Raw genomic sequence first — 20,594 nt, 5'->3', positions numbered from 1 at the left:
ATGGAGATAGTTTTTCAAGACTGCACGTGTAGCTTTTCTTAACAAAAACGGAAAATTTCTGTTTACAGAAATACCCGTGTACGTGTGGACGTAGCCTTAGTTTGTTAGATTCGTTTCTAACATGGCAGCATGGCTTAGTTTGTTAACAAACCTGCGGGTGCTGAAAGGATCCCGGGTTTGAGTAGGGTGACCAACCGTCCTCTTTTCCCCGGACATGTCCACTTTTCACGTTCTGTCCGGGGCATCCGGGGGGATTTTCGAGATTGATAAAAATGTCTGGGTTTTCCTGTATTCCGACAGAGGACCCATGTGTGAGACGTCATCCCCGAACTGCTGTTTTGTGTACCAACAAGACAGTGTACATCACTGTCACAACAGCATCTGTTTTCATTCAAAGGCTTTATGGCTTTTCCTATGGGCCGGTCTCTAGTCAAAATACCCTGGTCAATTTTTTTTGTCCCAGTCCAGCCCTCATACGACCCAGTACTGTTAATTTTTCTTATGCAGATGAGGTATTATTTCTGTATTATTATTTAATTCCAGAGGTTTTTAAGTTTTAATGGGCAGCACGGTGGCAGGGTGGTTAGCACTGTTACCTCACAGCAAGAAGGTCCTGAGTTCAATTCCACCATCAGTCTTTCTGTGTGGAGTTTGCATGTTCTCCCCGGGTACTCCGGCTTCTTCCCACAGTCCAAAGACCTGCACTTTGTGGGGGGTGGGTTAATTGAACAATCTAAATTGCCCATAGGTGTGAATGCGGGAGTGTGAATGATTGTCTGTCCCTGTGTGTTAGCCCTGCGACAGACTGGTGACCTGTCCAGGGTGTACCCTGCCTCTTGCCCTCCGACAGCTGGGATAGGCTCCAGCGACCCTGAGAAGGATAAGCAGATGGATGCTTTTTAAGTTATTTTTTTGCACTTATTGACTTGTAAAAGCCTATATGACATATTTTATTTCAAAAATTATTAACCAGAGAAGGCATTGTTTAAATACGTTAAATATGTTTCTTTAAGCAAGTTCTTCATGACTGAGCTAAGTGTCCTCTTTTTTGCAAATCAAAAATGGTCACCCTAGGTTTGAGCCCTGGCCATTTCCCGCCCCTCCTTTCCTGTCAGAAAAATAACAAAGGACAAAAAAAGAGGCTTCAGCAAACACAGAGCGATATCTAATTCAGTGATATTCACATGTTTGATAAAGTCCACTTTATACTCCTTTAGCTCTGTTTTGGTCTTCACCACCTTCTGCAGAGAAAAGTGGTTCTTCAGCTGCTTGATGTGCAAAATTCACACTTTTTACTGCCTTCAATCTTCTTTCTTTCTTGGAACACTCGGATGAAGTTTTATTTATTTTGCAATGAGTTTTCTCCTTTCATTCCTTCTTTCTGCAGACACTGCTCGCCTCGCTCTGGATTCACTGATTGCTTTCAGCTCAGCCTGTTTTCTTCTCTTTCTCTGCCTGTTCTTTGTTTTAAAGAGATACCTTTCCCTCTGTTGCTTCTTTAGCTTGTGATTAGTTTCTATCTTTAAGAAGATGCTGCATATTTATATATCTGTCTTTGTGTGTTTAAATATATCATGCAGTGTTGTGCACAGTCTTTCTGCCTTTGCCAGTTAGAACTGTTGATCTGCAGCAGCTTCAGAGCCTGTGTTGCCCCCCCTCAGCCTCGACTGTTTGATTATTTTCGAGAGCGACATTTCAGAAAGGATCTGACTGGTTTATGCACTCGACTGAAATGACCTGTGAAATGAAAAGAGCTAGACCAAAGTGCTGTTTAAATGTTTGCACTGCTGGATGAAGAGGGCAGCTTGAGCACAGTTCAGCTTACCCAGCTACCTGTCTGTGTACGCTGTTCATACAGTCTGCTGTTTACAGGTCAAACAGACACTAACACGCATTTCACGTGAATGTATGTGTCTTTATTACACAGTGTAATGGTGATTTTTAGGTTCCAGGTCAATGTTGTGCAGACTTATCAGCTGTCAGGCCCCTCCCCTGGTTTTAAGATTAGACTTCAAACTTTCATTTTTTAAAGAGCTCATAGTTCAGGCTGTTCGGGGCCTTCACATGATGTACTAAGTGTTTCTTTTTTATTGTGTGTGTGACACTACTGCACATTATTGCACTTTGTCTTCTCTCTGTTGTAATTTGTATTTTGTCCTCGTCTCTCTATATAACAACAACAACAACAACAATCTTTATTTATAGAGCACATTTAAAAACCAACGGTATGCCAAAGTGCTTAACATAAAACAAGGAAATAACACAAATATAATCAGGGTCATAAAAATGTAAAATTATGTTCACAGGAAAATGCCACCAATACACAACGGCGATATGACATACACAGCGCAAATAAAAGCATAATAGGAAAATTAATAGGATAAATCTATGCAAACAAGGCCAGCATTAACCGGTAGAAAAAGCAAGATTAAACAAATACGTTTTAAGCCGTGATTTAAAAGATTGAATAGAGTCAGACGCCCGGATGCCAATCGGAAGGTTGTTCCACAACTCTGGTGCAGCCAGGGCAAACGCTCGGTCACCTCTAGACTTCAGCCGAGATCTAAGCTGCACCAACAGTAACTGTGAAGATGATCTTAGAGCCCTAGCAGGAACATATGAGTTTAGGAGTTCCTTAAGATAGCTCGGTGGAGTTTAGGAGTTCCTTAAGATAGCTCGGTGGAGTTTAGGAGTTCCTTAAGATAGCTCGGTGCTGTGTTATAACAAAAGACCTCAGTAGCTAAAATTAATCTTGTGATTTAAAGCAGTTGCTTGGCTTTTCTTTGATAAGTTTCCATCACAGTAATCATACGATTCGTGGTTCACTGTCAAAAATATAGACTGTTATTAGTGTTTACACACATTTCGTGTGAAGTAGAAATCGGTAAATAGAGTGTGGATTTCTGAGGAAAGCTATACGACAAGAAAAGATTGGTCTATTGTTTACTTGGTTCAAGTGCAGTTTAGACCACTTGCTCAGAGCCAATAATCAAGGTGCAATGAAGAGTATGACTCCTCCCATAAAAAATGGAAACTGTATGTGATTTAAGCGTAGATAACATTTCTTTAAGGTTGCGTCCTTGTACACTTTGGACTGCTTCCAGTGCCGAATGTTCTGCATGAGACTTCCACAGATCTAAAAACAGCAGCTCACTCTGATCCAGATGTGCACCTGTAGAAGCTGAAATGGGGATTTGAGATTTTCATGGCTGGATTCACTGAACTTTTTTTTAATCATACCTCAGACATCTGTTTGGATTTGTGTTGAATACACATATTCAGCATACAGTACCATATACTGTATATACTAAAGATTCAATTGAATTCAATTTTATTTATACAGCGCCAAATCATAACAACAATCGCATCAAGGAGCTTTATTTTGTAAGGTAGACCCTACAATAATACAGAGAAAAACCCAACAATCATATGACCCCCTATGAGCAAGAACTTTGGCGACAGTGGGAAGGAAAAACTCCCTTTTAACAGGAAGAAGCCTCCAGCAGAACCAGGCTCAGGGAGGGCCGCCTTGGTGTAGTCACTACACCAAGGAGTACTGACTATACATATATTGCATGAAGTATATTAATTTTCCATCCCTTGCATTCTTTTTTTTTTTATTGTCTTCTGCATTCCAATAACGGCCTTCCTGCTTGGCAGTGTTAGCATTTGGCCTGTTTTTCAGACCAGCTATCATAATCCAGACTGATAATTCTGTCTTTATTTCACTTCCCCACACAGCAACAGATTAGTTCTGCACATGTAAAATATTGTATGTTATGAACAGGCCTGAAAACAATCTGGAGGTATTTCATTAAGAAGTACTAAATGATTAGGAATCAGCCATGTGCTGCTGATCAAATGCAGTTGATTACATGATCGTCTTCACTGATGATAAGGTAACCCTCGGTGCGAGCACCTGTATAATAATCCCAACAGAACGGCTGAACAGGAAAGAATCGAGCTGCTGCAGTGGTCAGATCAGAGTCCAGACTGAGAGGCTGTGGGCTGTGGTGCAACGTTCAGAGAGCTGTGCATGAATGAATGCAGGAAACCTCGATGAGCTGAAGCTGTGAAGAAGAGTGGGCCAAAGTGTCTCCATCAGTCTCTCACATCACCGTGAAGTCACACAGGAAACCATCACTTCAACTTATTGTTGATAAAGGAGGATCTACAATCTGCTGAATCAAGGGGACAACTCTCGGGACTGAGAGTTCATTTTTACAGGATGACATATTTGGTGATGATTGAGCTTATTGATCTACAGGATTTATAATTTAGATCCAAAACAGGTAAGCAGATAACCTTATGAAGCCAAGAATAGACAACATATTTGTCTGCAGCCGTCCAAGGATACAGAGGAAGACGGGCTTTTTTGATTGGCAGGTCATGGTTCTCCGCAGTTATTAAGGTTTCTGTATTTAGACAGCTGTTGGTGGTGAATGCTGTGTTGCTTCTGTGTCAGCCGCTCTGTCAAATGTGAGTCAAGAAGTCAAACACAGAAGGATGGTTTTTCCCTCGGGCTTGTTTCTGCTGAAATGATGAGATGCTCTTCTCTCGCTGTGATTGGTGGGACGTGTGCTTCAAAGCTCACAACTTTTTCATGTGGGCTTTGTTTCTTTCTGTCTGTAAGTTGAAAGGTTGTGTTTTTTTTATTTTGTGTTATTTTTTTACCCATAGATAGAAAATTTTTATACCTACAGACACGACACACAGAAAACTGCTGCAGTCATACAGTTTTCATACTGGAAACTTTTCACTCAAAACCACAAATGTCTACATTATTATGGCATAAGTACACATAAGAGGATCACCAAAGTCACCACCAACACACACCAGGTCTGATCGGTCTATTGAGATAATTATGAACTTATTTCCTGAATGAATACATGAATGTTTTTGGAAATGAATTGTGTAGTGGCATTGAGATTCTTAGAGGTAAACAGCTTGTAACAAGTAACAAAATAAAGACTAAATGCTCCAAACATGAATCTGGTTTCACTCAGATTATTTCTGTGATTTGTTGATGAGTTAATCATCTGTGTGCATGAATTTGCATTGCCTTTTATACAGTGTGTACATTGAATGAAACCATAGTTTTGCACAGGATTTTGTGCATCATTTATCTGTTTCTGCTTTTAAAGACTTAAAATGAATGAGCTCTATGTGTGTGTGTGTGTGTGTGTGTGTGTGTGTCATAACATAAAAGCTGATTTGCATGGCTGTGTTTATGGCAATGTGAGTATCTGTCACCCCAGCAAACACAGCCTGAACTATGAATGTTGTTTAACTGGCACAACAGCCAAACTCTGTGAGGAACACAGTTCACAGAGGCTGGATGGCTTGTTCTGTACACGCACTGCTACCTCACTTAATGTCAAAGCTGTAGTTAGTGATTTGCATATCCAGATGTTGCATATTACAACCTTCTCTCAGCCGGAATAAGATGCTCATGATGAACGATCATTCCCTCCGAGGAATAATTCACGTCAGCAAGTTGCAGCTTCTCAGACAGTTTGAGAGATTAAGCACTTTGGAGTCTGATTAAAATACAACTTTATTAAACAGAATGAAAGGATTAGGCTTGACATGAACTGGAAAACAGATATCACAGCTCACGGATGAGTTCACATCGAAACATGGACATGAATCATAAGATGTGCATGTGTGGATAATTTTATTTTATTAATTCATAACTTGAAGCCATTTTTTGATCTGAGCAACTCAAAGGACTCAAGGGGCAATGTGTCCAGAGTTTGGTAGCCTGCATAAGATAGTAAATTGATGGAGGTCAGGTGCTTCTGTGAGTTTCCCTTTGATTTTTGCAGCAGCACAGATTTCACAGCATCCAGCACTTGCTGGTTTAAAGAAAAGAAAAGCAGCGAATCTCAGACTCTCTTAAATGGTCTGTTGAATTGTGAGACAGCACAGCAGCCAGCACCGAGGAAAGTTTCAAAAGCCAATTAGAGGTACCTGCGTGTCAGGCCAGATGTCTGTCAATGTGCAAAAACATAGAAAATCATAGAAAATGGTTACACTGCTACAGTAGAGTCTTGGTCATTGCACTCACCAACAGTCCACTAACAGTGTGAAGATCACGATAAAAGGCGTTTTAAGAAGAACTCCAGGTTAGCAAAGAAAAAGAACATAGAAATTATTATTATTATTATTATTGTTATTATTACCACAGTTTACAACCAAACCTCCTCAGTTACTGTCCTGATGCATGGTCAATCATCCAAGTAAGTTCATCTGGACGTTTTCAGTGGGAGAAACGTTTCGTCACTCATCCAAGTGACTTCTTCACCTCTTCTGACAACTTGCATATTAATGATAAAAAAACTGACCTCACAGGCCATTGGTTATTCAGTGGTGCTAGTTTCAGTCATTGTGCAAATGTATAGTTTATAAGGTTGGAAACCTGCAGTCAGCTGAGACTGAAGAAGTCACCTGGATGACTGAAAACGTCCAGATGAACAGAATCAACTTTTGGGGCTACTCAGTTACTAAAGATGTAAAGTAAAAACTGCAAAGTCTAATTTGACAAGTTTTTCTTTTTTGGTTTTCATATATTTATAAATAAAGCATTACGGAGAGACGTTACCCCTCACCCCTGTGTTAACAGGAAGACAACTCCAGCTCAGGGAGGGAGGGCCAGCAAACTTAATTTCTGCAACATAAACAGTTTAAAAAAATTGTTACTGGGACTATGACCAATCCAATCAGTTGTGTCCTGCTGCAGTTTCACTTAAGTATCCAAACAGAATGAGTGAGAATGGGTTATGCAAACTTTTATTATTTTATTTTTACAAAGAAGAGTTTTGCAGCATTCTGGATAAAATAACATAAAAGAATAAGGATATAACACATTACTTCATCAACTGAGCCAACAGTTTTTAAAAAATACTACTAACATTTTTTTGTTTTGCTTTTGATTAGATAGAAATGAAATGAGGCTACAAGAATTCCACATCCAAGGTCAGACTGTAAAAAGCTTCAGAGAGATCCCAAACAACAAATCAAAAAAACTATTAAGATGAACAAAAAAGAAAGAAAGAAAATTAGCATTTTTTTCTTTATTTCTTTATGATTAATCTTGTGCCAGATAGAAAAGGTTTCATTTGAGAGACAGCTAACTGGAATGTCAGTGAAAGGAAAGTAAAACTGCTGTAAATGAAGTAGCAGAGAGAGACGCGGGCAGATGATGATTTGTCTGGAAATAACCTTTCTGTGCCTTCTCTTCATAATTGATGCAGGTAACTCGGGTCAAAGATTATTACTGCTTCATCTTCCCCATGCTAATTATATTTCAGCAGGAGAATGTGAAACATTTCCAGTCTCAGTCTGATGTTTCCTTTGGTGTGAAACAAAGGAATCTGCTTTTGTTTTTAAAGATTTGTGCTCAGATGAGATTCAAGCACCAGTTAAGAATTCGTTCAAACATACCTGAAAGCTAGGAGCATGAGAAAAAAACAGCTGCTAGCACAGACAACGAGGTCAGCGATGTTTTATTCTTCATCCATTTTGAATTAATCGTCGGTAGTCAAGGATACTCTTAAAAATGTGTTATAGCCTTGTCTAACTAAGATGAGGCTATAACAAAGCAGGCGCTGACAGACTTGCTCATTCAGCTGAGTGTTTATTGTTTCCAGACTAAAACGCAGCCCCAGGTTTAATCTGTTTCAGTGGACATAAAATGCCAGAGAAAAGTAGAGGTAGTTATAGGTTTTAAATGAAAACGTAATGCAGGGTTAGACTCTTGGCATTGATCTCTCTCTAAACGAGGCCACCGATGTCCTGCTGTATGTTTATGCTAGTGCAGCTAGCTGGTTTCCCCCAAATATTCATTCCATGCTTTGTATTCCATTAGACGGCATAAATACTCATTAAATGCACTGAGCTGTAACCAGAGTCTTCTTACTCTTTCAGATTAATTCTTTTCCCCTGCACTGCATAAGCATGTTTGCCCTTGACTCAGTCAGTTTGCACAGCCCATGAATGAGAATGGCTGCCCATTGGTATGCATGAGAGCAAAGGTGAGAACTGAGCCAGCAGCCAGCAACACACAGGCCATTATATTCAAACACCGTGGGGCTAAACTGTCAAACGCTATTGTCACTCTGATACTCCATCTCACACACTCACTCGTCCTCTTTCTCGCTCTCTTTCTAACACACACAAACACACACACACAATCCAATCTCTGTGTGCCTCCTTCAAATTGATTCTTTTACTGGGCCAGTCACCTTTTAATACAGATAAGCACACAGGTTCACACCTGCACACACATCAGTACCACACGCAGCCCGTCCTCATTTTCGCCTCCCGGACACACAACATGTCCTTTGGTGGTGCCCTGGTTTCATTCTTGATCAGGACCACTTGGCACATTTTGTCACACTGGCCACCATCAAATGAATCTTTTCCAAAAGAACCAAGTGCTTCCAAACAGACAAACTGCTCTCACCTAGTCGCAACTTTTGCTGCAGTCCTGCAGATCAGACTGTTTCTCTTGGTGTCCAGCACTGTTTCAACTGGAGCTTTGGGGCACCACGGATCTCTGCAAAGTTTTTTAAAAATGTTACACTAAGTATATCTGTGGGTGAAGTCGCGGACGTGGTTAAACTAGGGCACACTGGCGGGGCCCCTGTGGTGAATGAGATTTCCTGAAGGCTCTGAATGTTGTAGGGCTGTCCTGGCTGACACGTCTCTGCAATCTTGCATTCCGGTGCCTATGGACTGGCAGACTGGGATGGTGGTTCCCCTGTTTAAGAAGGGGGGCCAGAGGGTGTGCTCCAACTTCAGGGCGATCACAGTCTTCATCCTACCTGAGAAAGTTTATGCCACGGTGCTGGAAAAGAGTTTCAGGAAGAACAATGTGGGTTTTGTTCTGGTTGTGGAACGCTGGACTATCTCTTTATCCTCTCAAGGATATTCGAATGTGTGTGGGAGTTTGCCCAAACAGTCTACATGTGTTTTGTGGACTTAGAAAAAGCAATCAACCGGAGCTTCAGAAATATGGGGTGTCTGGCCACTTCTTACAGGCCATTCAGTCCCTGTAAAATCGTAGTGAGAGCTTGGTTTGCATTGCTGTGTTGAGTTCGTCAGGTGGTAACCTCCAGCTTGCAGGTTTGCAAGAATGAGAATGGGAATTAGCACCTCTGAGTCCGAAACCATGGTTCTCAGCCAGAAACAGGTGGCGAGGCCATTCCGGGTCAGGGAAAATGTGCTGGAATTTAAAGTCCCTCTGAGTTTTGTTCTCAACTGAGGGGAGAGTAGATGTTCCTACCCTCACCTATGGTCACGAGCTCTGGGTGGTGACTGAAAGAATGAGGTTGTGATTGCAAGTGGCAGAAATAAGTTTCCTTCAAAGAGTCTCTGGATTCTCTCTTAGAAATGGGGTGAGGGACTTGGAGTAGAGCCGCTGCTGATCCGATCTGACTAGGATGCCTCCTGGATGTCTCATAGGTGAGGTATCCTGGGAATGTCCTAGCAGAAGGAGGAGGCCCCAGAGCAGTCCCAGGATTCGTTGGAGAGATTACATTTCTCGGCTTGCTCAGGAACGTTTCGGTCTCCCCCCTGGATGAGCTAGAGCAGGTGGCGGGGGTGAGGGAAGTCTGGGCCTCTTTGCTCAGACTGCTGGCCTTGTGACCCGAACCCAGATAAGCAGCAGAAAATGGACGGATGGATTAATGGAAGTTTAACTAGATAAATACAGAACATATGAAATCTGAAGAGAGGGGCAGATTTTTCTCTGTGGAGAGATTTAAAAAAGGAAACACCTTTGAAAAGTTCAATCTTGATACTGTTAGCTACCATCTGACAATCTTATTATCAAATTTGATAATATATCTACATATTTTAAACACTAACCTAAATAGAATAAGGGTTTAAATCATAGTGAGAGCTATGAACTGCATATTTGTTCCTAGCTGATTTGCAGCAGCCAAACTCACAACACAGACACAGTTGAGAGAGACGTCCAAAATACTTAAACATTTGTTTCTATCATGCAGTGTGCGATGTAGGGTCCATTGATAAATGTCTGCCAATTTCTCCCAGAAAAAAGAGCTCTTCAGTGTGCAGCTGGCTGAAGATGTGTATATATTTGATTTACTGTGTACAGTTTATTTCATATATTGTAAACTTTGCTATCTCAGGCTTGTTTCATCAAGCTGATTGAGTTCTGGGAAACCTTGAGGTTATGTCCAAGGCAATGCTGGCAACAGTTTCCCCATTTATCATGCTTGTGGCGCCACTTTTTATTTGATACACGTTATACCACATGCAGGGCCAATGGAGTTATTGTTTGCCTTGTATTTTAATTTATTCTTCTTTGCATTGATTTTTTTCTTAAAGGAGTTTTCAATGCAGAGGTACAGACAGGCTTCACCTTCATGAATATACACAGGTTTCTGTTCACTTTGCTTCTTTTTTTCTGACCAGTGGCTTCAAAGTCAAATGAAAGTGCATCTTTGTGATATTTATCATTCAAACCAAGAATCATGTGCTTTACCAGATATTGAATTTCAAAGCACAAAACCACCTGCATCCAAAAAAACCCTGATATGATGAAATAAGAATCAAGAGCCAAAGTTGGTCAGATATACACATAGCAGTGTTGGTTGAAACCACACACACATGTGCGCGCCGCCCGCACACACACACACACACACACACACACACACACACACACACGCTGACGGTAATAACAAGATTATGAATGTCAATACCTCCTTCTGAAGCAGAAACCAGCCTCGACGCAGTAAATATTGTGTAGTATGACGTCACCGAACGTCTGACAGGTCAGACAAAAATGAACTTTAAATTAATGTGAAAAATCCTGACACAGGTATGTGTCCACTGCCAGATGGATGGATGGAGGTATCGGTGTTAGCAGGGTGGCAGGCTGCCACAGAATCACAGATGGCGGTGGAGGTCATCCCTCTGTACCGTCTGCTTTTCATGCTCATGAACACAGGTAGCTGTGTCACACACACACTAGCTAATTGCTAAAAGAATACAAGCATTACAATATGTACAATATGTTCTGTAAATGCAGAACACACAGTCATTTGATGACTTCACACATATTTATTGTCATGTGTCCCTTGTGTGGTTATAAAGAGTGAAAAGAGACAGCCTGCAGTCTGTTTGGGTACAACAGCACAAACACCTCCACAGGATTTAGGATGAACAGCTGCAAGTGAAACCTGTACAAGAGCTCTGAAGGAATAATAGCAGGTTATTGAAACAGGATTAAATTTCTACAGAGAATAAAAACAAAGGAAAAAATATAGGCCTCACATTGTGTCTGGCCTTTGTTTGGGTTCTGCTGATTCTGATGATGTGCATGAAAGTTCAGTCTGCAGTAGATGAATCTCACCTCAAAACGTAAGGTTCAGAGCAATCTGCTGGTTCATAATGTTGGCAGGAAGTCAGACATGATTCTGGTAAGAGTTGGACTCTGCCAGGGATGCAGAATTTCTAGGTATAACCATGTGATGGAGGGATCACATCTCTGCTCTTGTAGATGATCTTCTAGCCTCAGCGTGCAGTGACCTCCAGCGTGGACTAGGGCAGTCTGCAGCACAGAGTCAGGCGCTGGGAATGAGAATTATCATCTCCAAGCCAGAAGAGGGTGGAGTGCTCATTCCAGTTCAGGGATGAGTTACTGCCCCGAGTATTTCTCACAAGTGAGAGGAAAGTGGAGCTGGAGATTGACAGACACTCTGCAGTTATGCAGATCCTGTAAAGGTCTACTATAGGAAAGAAATAGCTAAATGTGAATGCAAAGCTGTAGATTTACCATCCATCTACCTTCCCACTCTCAGCTATGGCCATGTGATCTGTGAAGTGTCCAAAAGAATGACATCAGAGTCACCAGCGAGAGAAATTAGATTTGGTGGTTGCACTCTCCCTTAGAGATGGTGAATGGTAATGGACTGATTCTTATACAGCGCTTTTCTACTCTCACGGAGTACTCAAAGCGCTCTATACAACATGCCTCATTCACCCAATCACACCCATTCTCACAAGCACTTTATCTATACATAGTGCTTTCTAACAACATTCATATGAATGCATCGGAGAGCAAGTTCAGGTTAGTATCTTGCCCAAGATACTAACCTGAGGTTAGATGACATGCAGACTGGAGGAGCCAGGGATCGAACCACCAACCTTCCAATCAGTAGGTGACCAGCTCTACCTCCTGAGCTACAGCCACCACAGAGATACAGAGATAAGGTGAGGATTTCAGTCACTCAAAAGGAGCTCAGTGTGGAGCCTACTTGACATTGAAATTAGTCGTGGTTTGGGAATGTCCTGCCAAAAGAAGGGTCCAGAGCAGACCTGGCCTGGGAATGTCTCTGTGTACCCATGGATGAGCTGGAGAGGGAGTCTCTACTGAGACAGAGCCAGACCAGGCTCATCAGAGTAGGAAGTTGTTAAGAACGTCACTCTGTGGAGTTCCCATAAGCTGTTTGTTAAATTTGCAATAAGTTTATTATTGTAAACCAAATTGAACTGACTTAAAAAGCCTTTAGATCAATAGATTTTAAAAGGAATCATCTGTATTTTTCTTGTTTTATTTCTAATGGAAAGCAATGACGAGTGCTAGTCGGAGCTTCTTGGAGTCGCTTTTAACCAGCAACCGATGACCTCCAACATGGCCGCCTCAGGCTATGTTACATCACCACAAAGCTCCTTGTATCCAAACTGCCTGCAGACTAAACAGACTGCTTTTCAAGCACTGTCTGAAGTGAGCATTTTCACATCCATCACAATTAAAGTCCCTCACAACCCACAGTGACAGCTCCATGCTGTGTAAAGACCCATTTTCAAGTTTGTTGCCAGTGAATCAGCGGGTGTGCGTGTTGCATGTGAACACTTCAATGACACTGACAACAATTAAGCTATTAGGGAGATAAAAGAGTGTTTAGACTAACTCCTTAGTCCTGTTTCTGCAGACATTAGTGACTGTAGGACATGAATGAATGAATGAATGGGTAGATTTGTGGATAAATGGTTGAAAAATAATGTTTTGTATTATCATTTTTAAAAAATAACATAATTTACTCATTACTTTTATTTCATGACTATTTTTTTCTTAACAATAAGTAATTTGCTTCCGTTTTACTTTCAAATTTGCACCAGTTTTGCGCAGTAAGCCAAAGTAATCAGCTTTTTTTTTCCCTTATCGCAGTCACTGTTTGTGACTGAAAAAAACAGTGAAATGTGCTGTCTTTGGCTACCATGGATTTCAGAAATTGAAAAAGAAATTATTTCATTATTTGATTCACTTCTTCCTCCATCTCACACATTTAATGTGAGCTGCATTTTATTCAGCAGTGGTCAGATTTTGAGCTGAGGGGCTAATGCTGTAGGAAAACAGGATGGAGAGTAGATTTTGCTCATGTTGAGTGACCGTTGACCTGAAAGAAGCACACCTGAACTCGGAGTGCGTCAAATACTATTTCTGAATGGCACCTCGGTGATTTGTGTCAGCTGTGTGTGTAAAGGTGGTTTTGGGTCATTCCACAGGAAAAAAAACTGAAAACAAATCTGAAAAAAAGTTCCAGGTTGACTCCCTCGTGCTCGGCTGTTTTTTTTCTGAGTAACAAAGTACAGCAGGGGTGGCCCAGTATTCGTCACTAGTATTTGTCAGAAATGAAATTTTCATTTTTGTTTTTTAAAAGAAGTTATCAAGTGTGAAAAAAAAAACACCTTTAAGATCTCCTTTTTATATAAATCACAAGCTGAAGCCACAAGATCATTTTTGTTCAGCACTGACTGAAGCACTGACTCATATACACATTTTCCTTGTATCACAGCACTGCACAAAATGTAATGCAGTGCATACAACTTGGGTATAAACCAATGAAAGGTGCTGGAAAGCCAAAGTGGAACAGCTATGAATATTAAAGCCAGCTATGAATTCCATCCAGAGGGGTGAATTAGTCTTCACAGACATCTCTAACCCTACCTGCCATATATTTGTATCTGAGTGGACCATTTATGTGAAGAAGAAATGGAAGAGAGCTGTTTAATCACTGGAAACATGACCAAGGTCAATGTCAAGTTTATTTATATAGCACATTTACAATAGTCCATGCTGAACAAAGTGCTTAACAATGTAAAATGCCACTAAAATAAATAAAATGCACAACAATGATTCAGTAAAATATAGAAAAACAAACAAATAAAGCACAGAGTCAGGCGCTGGGAATGAGAATTATCATCTCCAAGCCAGAAGAGGGTGGAGTGCTCATTCCAGTTCAGGGATGAGTTACTGCCCCGAGTAACAACTAACACAACAACAGCAACTAAGGCTGTTAAAACCAAAATGTTTAGTTCAATCTGTGTTAAAAGCCAGACCATAAAAACGTGTCTTTAGTAACGATTTAAAATGTTCAAGCATTTGTGCAGATCAGGAACAGGAAGCCAGTGTAGAGATGCCAACATGCTCTTTCAGTTTAGTGCCAGTCAGCAGACGAGCACCTGCATTTTGGACCAGCTGGAGATGATAAAGAGAGGCCTGGTCCAAACCAAAGTACAGAGAATTGCAGTAGTCCAGTCTGCAAGTAATGAACACATGAATAACACGTTCAAAGACATCAGTTGGAAGGTATGGCTTTACTTTGGCTCCTTCTCTTAAATGAAAAAAGCTGGATTGGGCTACTGCACTCATAGCAGTGCGAGGAACCATCAAGGCACACACCGAGGCTTTTTTACATTTGACATCTACTGTTTAACGTCATCAAGGCAGCGTAATAACAGCTGAAGTGAGTCTGTCCCTGCTTTTAAAGGCAGGTAGAGCTGCAAGTCATCTGCAAAACAGTGACATGAAAGGTTGTACCGTGAGAAAATAGATCCCAGTGGCAACATTTACAGTGCAAACAAGGCAGGACCCAAAAGACAGCCTTGAGCATAATTAAGAGAGGCCCACATGACAAATTCTCTTTCTTCTAAATACAACTTCTGCATAAAGAAAACATGAAAAATAACAAATTTACTTGAACATTGCTGCATATTTTATGTAAAAAAGTCAAAAGCTCATGCAAATTGAAAGTTTAAACAAACTGAGACACATATTTCTAAAACAAGTATTTCTTCTCGGTCATCTTATGTTGATGTTTGGTGGTTTCTATCAAAGATCATAAAAATGGGGCACTTCTAATGCCTGAATATAAAATTTCTAGTGTTTTTAACTCGTCACTGAAAAGTTTTTCCATGAAAACATGAAATGTAAAAAACAGAGTTACTTCAAATAAAACGTTATATGAAAATTGTGTTGAGGGTTTATGGCTGAACAGACGAAAAAGATTTGGATAATTTAAATGGAGCATTACTGTGGAGATGTGGAAGGGTCACAGTAACAGGCAGTTGTTTTTTTACCCGTCATTCCTCGACACAGCAGGGGGTTGGACACATGCCGAGTGGGACTGGGAGGAGACGCAAAGGGTTCTGTGTGGTTTGGGCTCAACAAAAAGGGAAATTTTACACATGAGTAAGTTGATTAATGCCATCTTTCATCAACAAATGCTTTTAAAGAGCAAAGCATCTTCTTAGCCTTTCTCCCTGAACCCTGAAAATTGCTGGGACTCCACATTTCCTCTAAAGTGGAAGATCTCAGACTTCCCGCAGTGTCTCTCTGGCTTTAAAGAACCACTTACTGACATTTCTAAAACTGATCTTTCATCGTATCCATTTTTTATTCATTTATCTTTATAAACCAACTTTGTATTGCTAATTGCATTTAATTTAAATCTGGAGTTAAAAGTGGAAACTCACTGACTAGCCTGAGGACATCACATCTGGAGCCAGCAGCAATTTGGGGCATTTCCAATTTAACCAGATAAGATTTCAGTTTCTCTCTGTTGGTCAAAGTTTATGAATCCAAAATAATCAGAATATAGCAAATAATTATTTGATTCATGACAGGAGGGTCCATACGTTTCTCTGCACAGAACTGTACCTGAATGAACTAAAAATCTTGTCCCTTATAGATTTGACATATTTGTAGAATCCACCATTTGTTTTTATGAAATTAAACACTTTGGAGAGCAGAGACCATCAAACCAAAAAGAAATTCACTGACTGAAGTGGTCGAGTATCTAAACTCCTCTCGACTTTTAGCCGAGTGACTGAAGGAATTTTTAGTGCAAAAAGACAAATCACTGACCGACACAGTCAGCTTTAAATCTGATCAGTGTTTAATCATATCATATGTGATTAACAGGCTTACTTTCAGAGCCAGGAAACTCGAGCTGTCATCTAGTCTAACTCTAACCACACCTTTGCTTTTTCATCGTTTTGTTTGAGTAAAAAAGCATTACTGAAAGGGTTCTTGGAGTCTGGTTTATTTCTTTATGTTCTCTACGTTACCTAGTTTCGTTCTGAGAAGTTTTAATTAGTACTTCTAGTTATGGTGGTCTTAGTATTTGGTCCTGCTCATGTTTGGTCTCATCTGTGTCTTATTTGTCTGGGTCTTGCCCCTGTATGTTTCCTCCCCAGCATTTCCTGCATTGTCTTCATGTTTGTCTAGTTGCCTGTTTTCCCCAGTCGTGTCTCTGTGTGTGTTCCCGTTACTTCCTGTTTTACTTTGGTAGTCTCCGGTCTGTGTGCACCATGTTCTGTTTTGCTCTCTTACTTTGAAGGCACCTCGTCTCATGTGTTGTTCAGCTTTGCAGCCTCTGTCTCGTTGTGTGTAATTAGCCCCAGTTGTGTTCCCCGTGTGTTTCCTGTTCATTCGTCATTTCCTCTGTATTTAAGCCCTTTGTTTTCTTCCATCCAGTGTCGCTGTCTTCCTCATTCCACACTGTGTGTTCTGTTTAGTTTATTTTGTATTCCTTTTTTAGTTAGTCTTGGTTTTCCTAGTGTACAGTGATAAAGCTGTTTTGAGTTTACTTTTCGCCTCCTGGAGTCTGCATTTTTGGGTCCTCCTTGACAATTGCATGCACAATTTGCTTGAAGAACTTTGTTATTTATATGCATTTCCACATTTCCAGTGATGTTTGGGATGAGCAGTTATGGCACTCAGAGGCTGGGAATTATGTTTTTTATGAATAATAATTTTGATATACTATTTTAAAAAAGAAAACACAGTAATGCATTTACTTAGTAAATGAGATGTTTTTTAGTAGATAGGTTTAATATTTGAGAGAAGAAGCCAGATTTGTAACTAGTAATTATAATTATCAGCTTTTGGGTTAGAAAGCATCAAATTTCATGAACAGACCTTAAAGTGCTCATTAAGCCCAACAGTAAAAGTCCAGATCATTGATTGGCTATAATCTGAATATTAATAAAGAGCTTGATCTAGCAGCAGTTTATAAACATTTCAGTGTTTGTGCCACCAGCATTATTTCAAATTCAGCACTATAAACAAACCCTCTGAACTTCCTCGAGCTTTCAGTCTGAATAAACTTGTCACTCCAATGTTCTTTGAAAGGATTTACGTGGTACAATCATCATTTTTCTTTGCTGCATCCTGCTGCTGTTTCCAGGCAGATTTTAATCTCTCTGTCAGTGTTGACAACTCCATTCATTAATGAGGCTGTAATAATATACAGATAATTTAAAGATGTTAAGTGGATTAAGATGGAATTGTAAAATGAATGATAACATCTTGACTTCAGTGTGTTTCACTGCTGTTTGAAGATCATTTCCAACGTTGCTAATGGATTTATAATCTTCTTCCAAAGCATCGCAGTGCGCTTTGGTGAAATTATTACCAGGCTTTCTGCTGTGAGACTAATTAATTTTTAAGGGATTTATTATTAATTGACTTCGTTGTTATTTATAACTGCTTTTTGTTGTATTTTATGTTTCCTGGTTTTTATACAACTTGCTTGTGAATGTGTCCCTGATGTCTTTCCATTGAATTATTCGATTATCTCTGTGCTGCTGCAAATATCAGTGTGGTGCATTGTAGACCTGTCCACTAAGACAAAAATTACTGAGGCTCCATTCAGATGAACTTCTGTGAAGCATGCACATACAGATCCATAGTGCTCATTGTTCTGGCTTTGCACACACACAAGAACAGCAAGCGGGCTCGTTCCTTTTGTTCGTCTCTGTCTGTCTTCTACCAGCTCAGAGGCTCCAGCCATTTTCCTGAGCTTTGACTTTACGCTGTATAAAGTCTGTGCAAGCAATAAAAACAATATATAAAACATAAATTCCAAACCTGTTTGATAAAATGAGTTCAAATGAATGTGTAGACAAAGTAAAATCATCTGTGGCAAATATATAAACAGACTTCTAGCAAAAGAAGAGTCAGACAGTTTGAGTAAGGTTTCGGTCGCACAGGAAGGTCAGCAACCATCTGGGAACCACCGGTCACAGGGTAAAAGTCTGCATTCCCCGGCTGGTTGGTGACAGGTTGCTGGTGATATTGGTGACAAAGAGGTCCTTCAGATTACTTTGGTCACTAGCATGTAGTTTGCATGGAAGATGCCAGCTTGTCTGTAAACACTCGCTAACAAACCACTGAAAACTTGGGCAGGAGAATGTTCACTATCGTTTAGCAAATAAAACAAATAACTCTGTAGAATTCAAAAAAATCCAAATTGCAAATAGTTTGCAATTGTTGGCAGTCTTTACAACTAATTTCCCGTCTGCCAGAAACTTCCAGAAACTGCTCGCAACCATCAGAGAATCTATACTTTTTCCAGTTCGCTGCTAACTGGCGTCCAGGCCTGTGTGAAGCCTAAACGAGCAGACTCCACACATCTGTATGTAGATGAACAAAGCTTCAGATGAGCTAACTGGGAGTTAAATAGTCTTTCATGAGATTTTGGTGTCGCTCTGAGTCTTCTGCATTTCTTAACATTTATCCATCTGCTAATATGTTTGCTTTACTTTAACGGGTTTATTTCGGTTAACTTTGTGTCTTTGACATACCTTTCTTTCTCACAGCATCAAACACTAAAATGTCTTCAGAAGCATTAAAATATGATGCCAGCTGAGCAGCCTCGTGTGAGTTGTGCGTCACAGCACCAACTACCACGGACAGTTTGTCATTTGAGGAAATTAGAACTGGCTCAGATTACAGAACAAGCTCAAAGCGAGACATACAGAGACCACAGGAACATAGTAAAAACAACACAAAAGTGAACAAAAAGACACAGTTAAGTTAAAAAGCACACAAAACTGGCTACCTAACTTATATTTGGGTCATAGATTAGACAGGCAACTCCAAAACCAGCAAAAGAAACACAAGAATTAACATCAGCTGAGGCTTCATTGCATCCAGACATGCAGGTTTGTGTGTGTGTGTGTGTGCGTACGTGCGTGCGTGTGTGTGTGTATTTGTGTTATCCTAGCCTCTGGGAACTGAAGCCACACAGAGCATATACTCTGTCACACGATGTGTGTGTGTGTGTGTGTGTGTGTGTGTGCACCTGCAATCACAGTCTTCACCGGAGATCTGCACTGACAATTGAGCCTCGCAGCAGCAGTTTCAGTCTCATGAAACACTGAGAACGAGGAATATTTTTATGTTAAACACACACACACAAACACACACACACACGCACACACACACACACACACACACCGCCGTGTCTCTGTTGTCAGTTAACTTTGGGACAGAAGCCATCAGCCTCGAGCCTCTGCAGCACACACAGGAACACTGATTCAGTCACGTATCACTGATGGATTCGAGTTAGAGATGCTTATCAGATATCGAGGGCAGCACACTCACGGCATCTCTGCTCAGCTGTAGATGTTTCCTCGTATCAGCGTGTATCGGATTTGTAGAAAAGTTTGCATTTTACAAGGTATGCTCCCTGAAATAGTACATCCAGGCCACCGTGCCCTACCACATGCTCAGTGATGCACTTACAGATTCGGATTTGCTGTTTCTCAGCTCATCAGGATGCAGGATCGCTACAAACTGAAACAGAATTGTTATTTGGTGATTTGTATTAAAAGATCTTCCCTCAGTTTAAGAGTGACAGACAGGTGACTGAACATTTATTTTACAAATTTATAGCATCAAACTACTGCGGAGCTCCTCGGTTAACAGAATTATGTCTGACTTATCTTTGAGTGGGGTAAGTGAGATTTAGGCTACGTCCACACTAATGCGTTTTCGTTTGAAAACGCATCGTTTTCTCTCCGTTTTGGCCTCCCGTCCACACTGAGACGGCGTTTTCCTCAAGGAAAAAACGCAGCGCTTTGAAAACGCTCTCGAAAACGCATACATTTCAAAACGGAGCTGTCCCGTCGCAGTGTGGATGCTCGAAGACGCAGACTTTCTAAAACGATGACGCATTTTAGTCATGTGATCCAGTCGTGTGACCAATTAAACAAAGATAGCGGAGGGCATTATACAGCAGTTGTTTTGATTGCTCTCAATTTTGACAGCCCTAAAAAAGATTAATATCAGTTTGTACATGCTCCAGATAGCTTTTCTTCAAATTCTTTAATTCTCACTCGCTTTTGCGCATGTGCAGGACTGGAACGTAAGCATTTTCAGTCATTTCAATGTGGACACACCTCTGTGAAAACGACTGAAAACGCTAGTGTGGACGTGGAGAGTTTTCAGACAAAAACGCCGTTTTCAAATCTATCCGGGCTAGTGTGGA

This window comes from Oreochromis niloticus, linkage group LG2, assembly GCF_001858045.2.
Source record: "Oreochromis niloticus isolate F11D_XX linkage group LG2, O_niloticus_UMD_NMBU, whole genome shotgun sequence".
NCBI classification, from domain to species: Eukaryota; Metazoa; Chordata; class Actinopteri; order Cichliformes; family Cichlidae; genus Oreochromis; species Oreochromis niloticus.
This window is presented reverse-complemented; position numbering follows the sequence as displayed.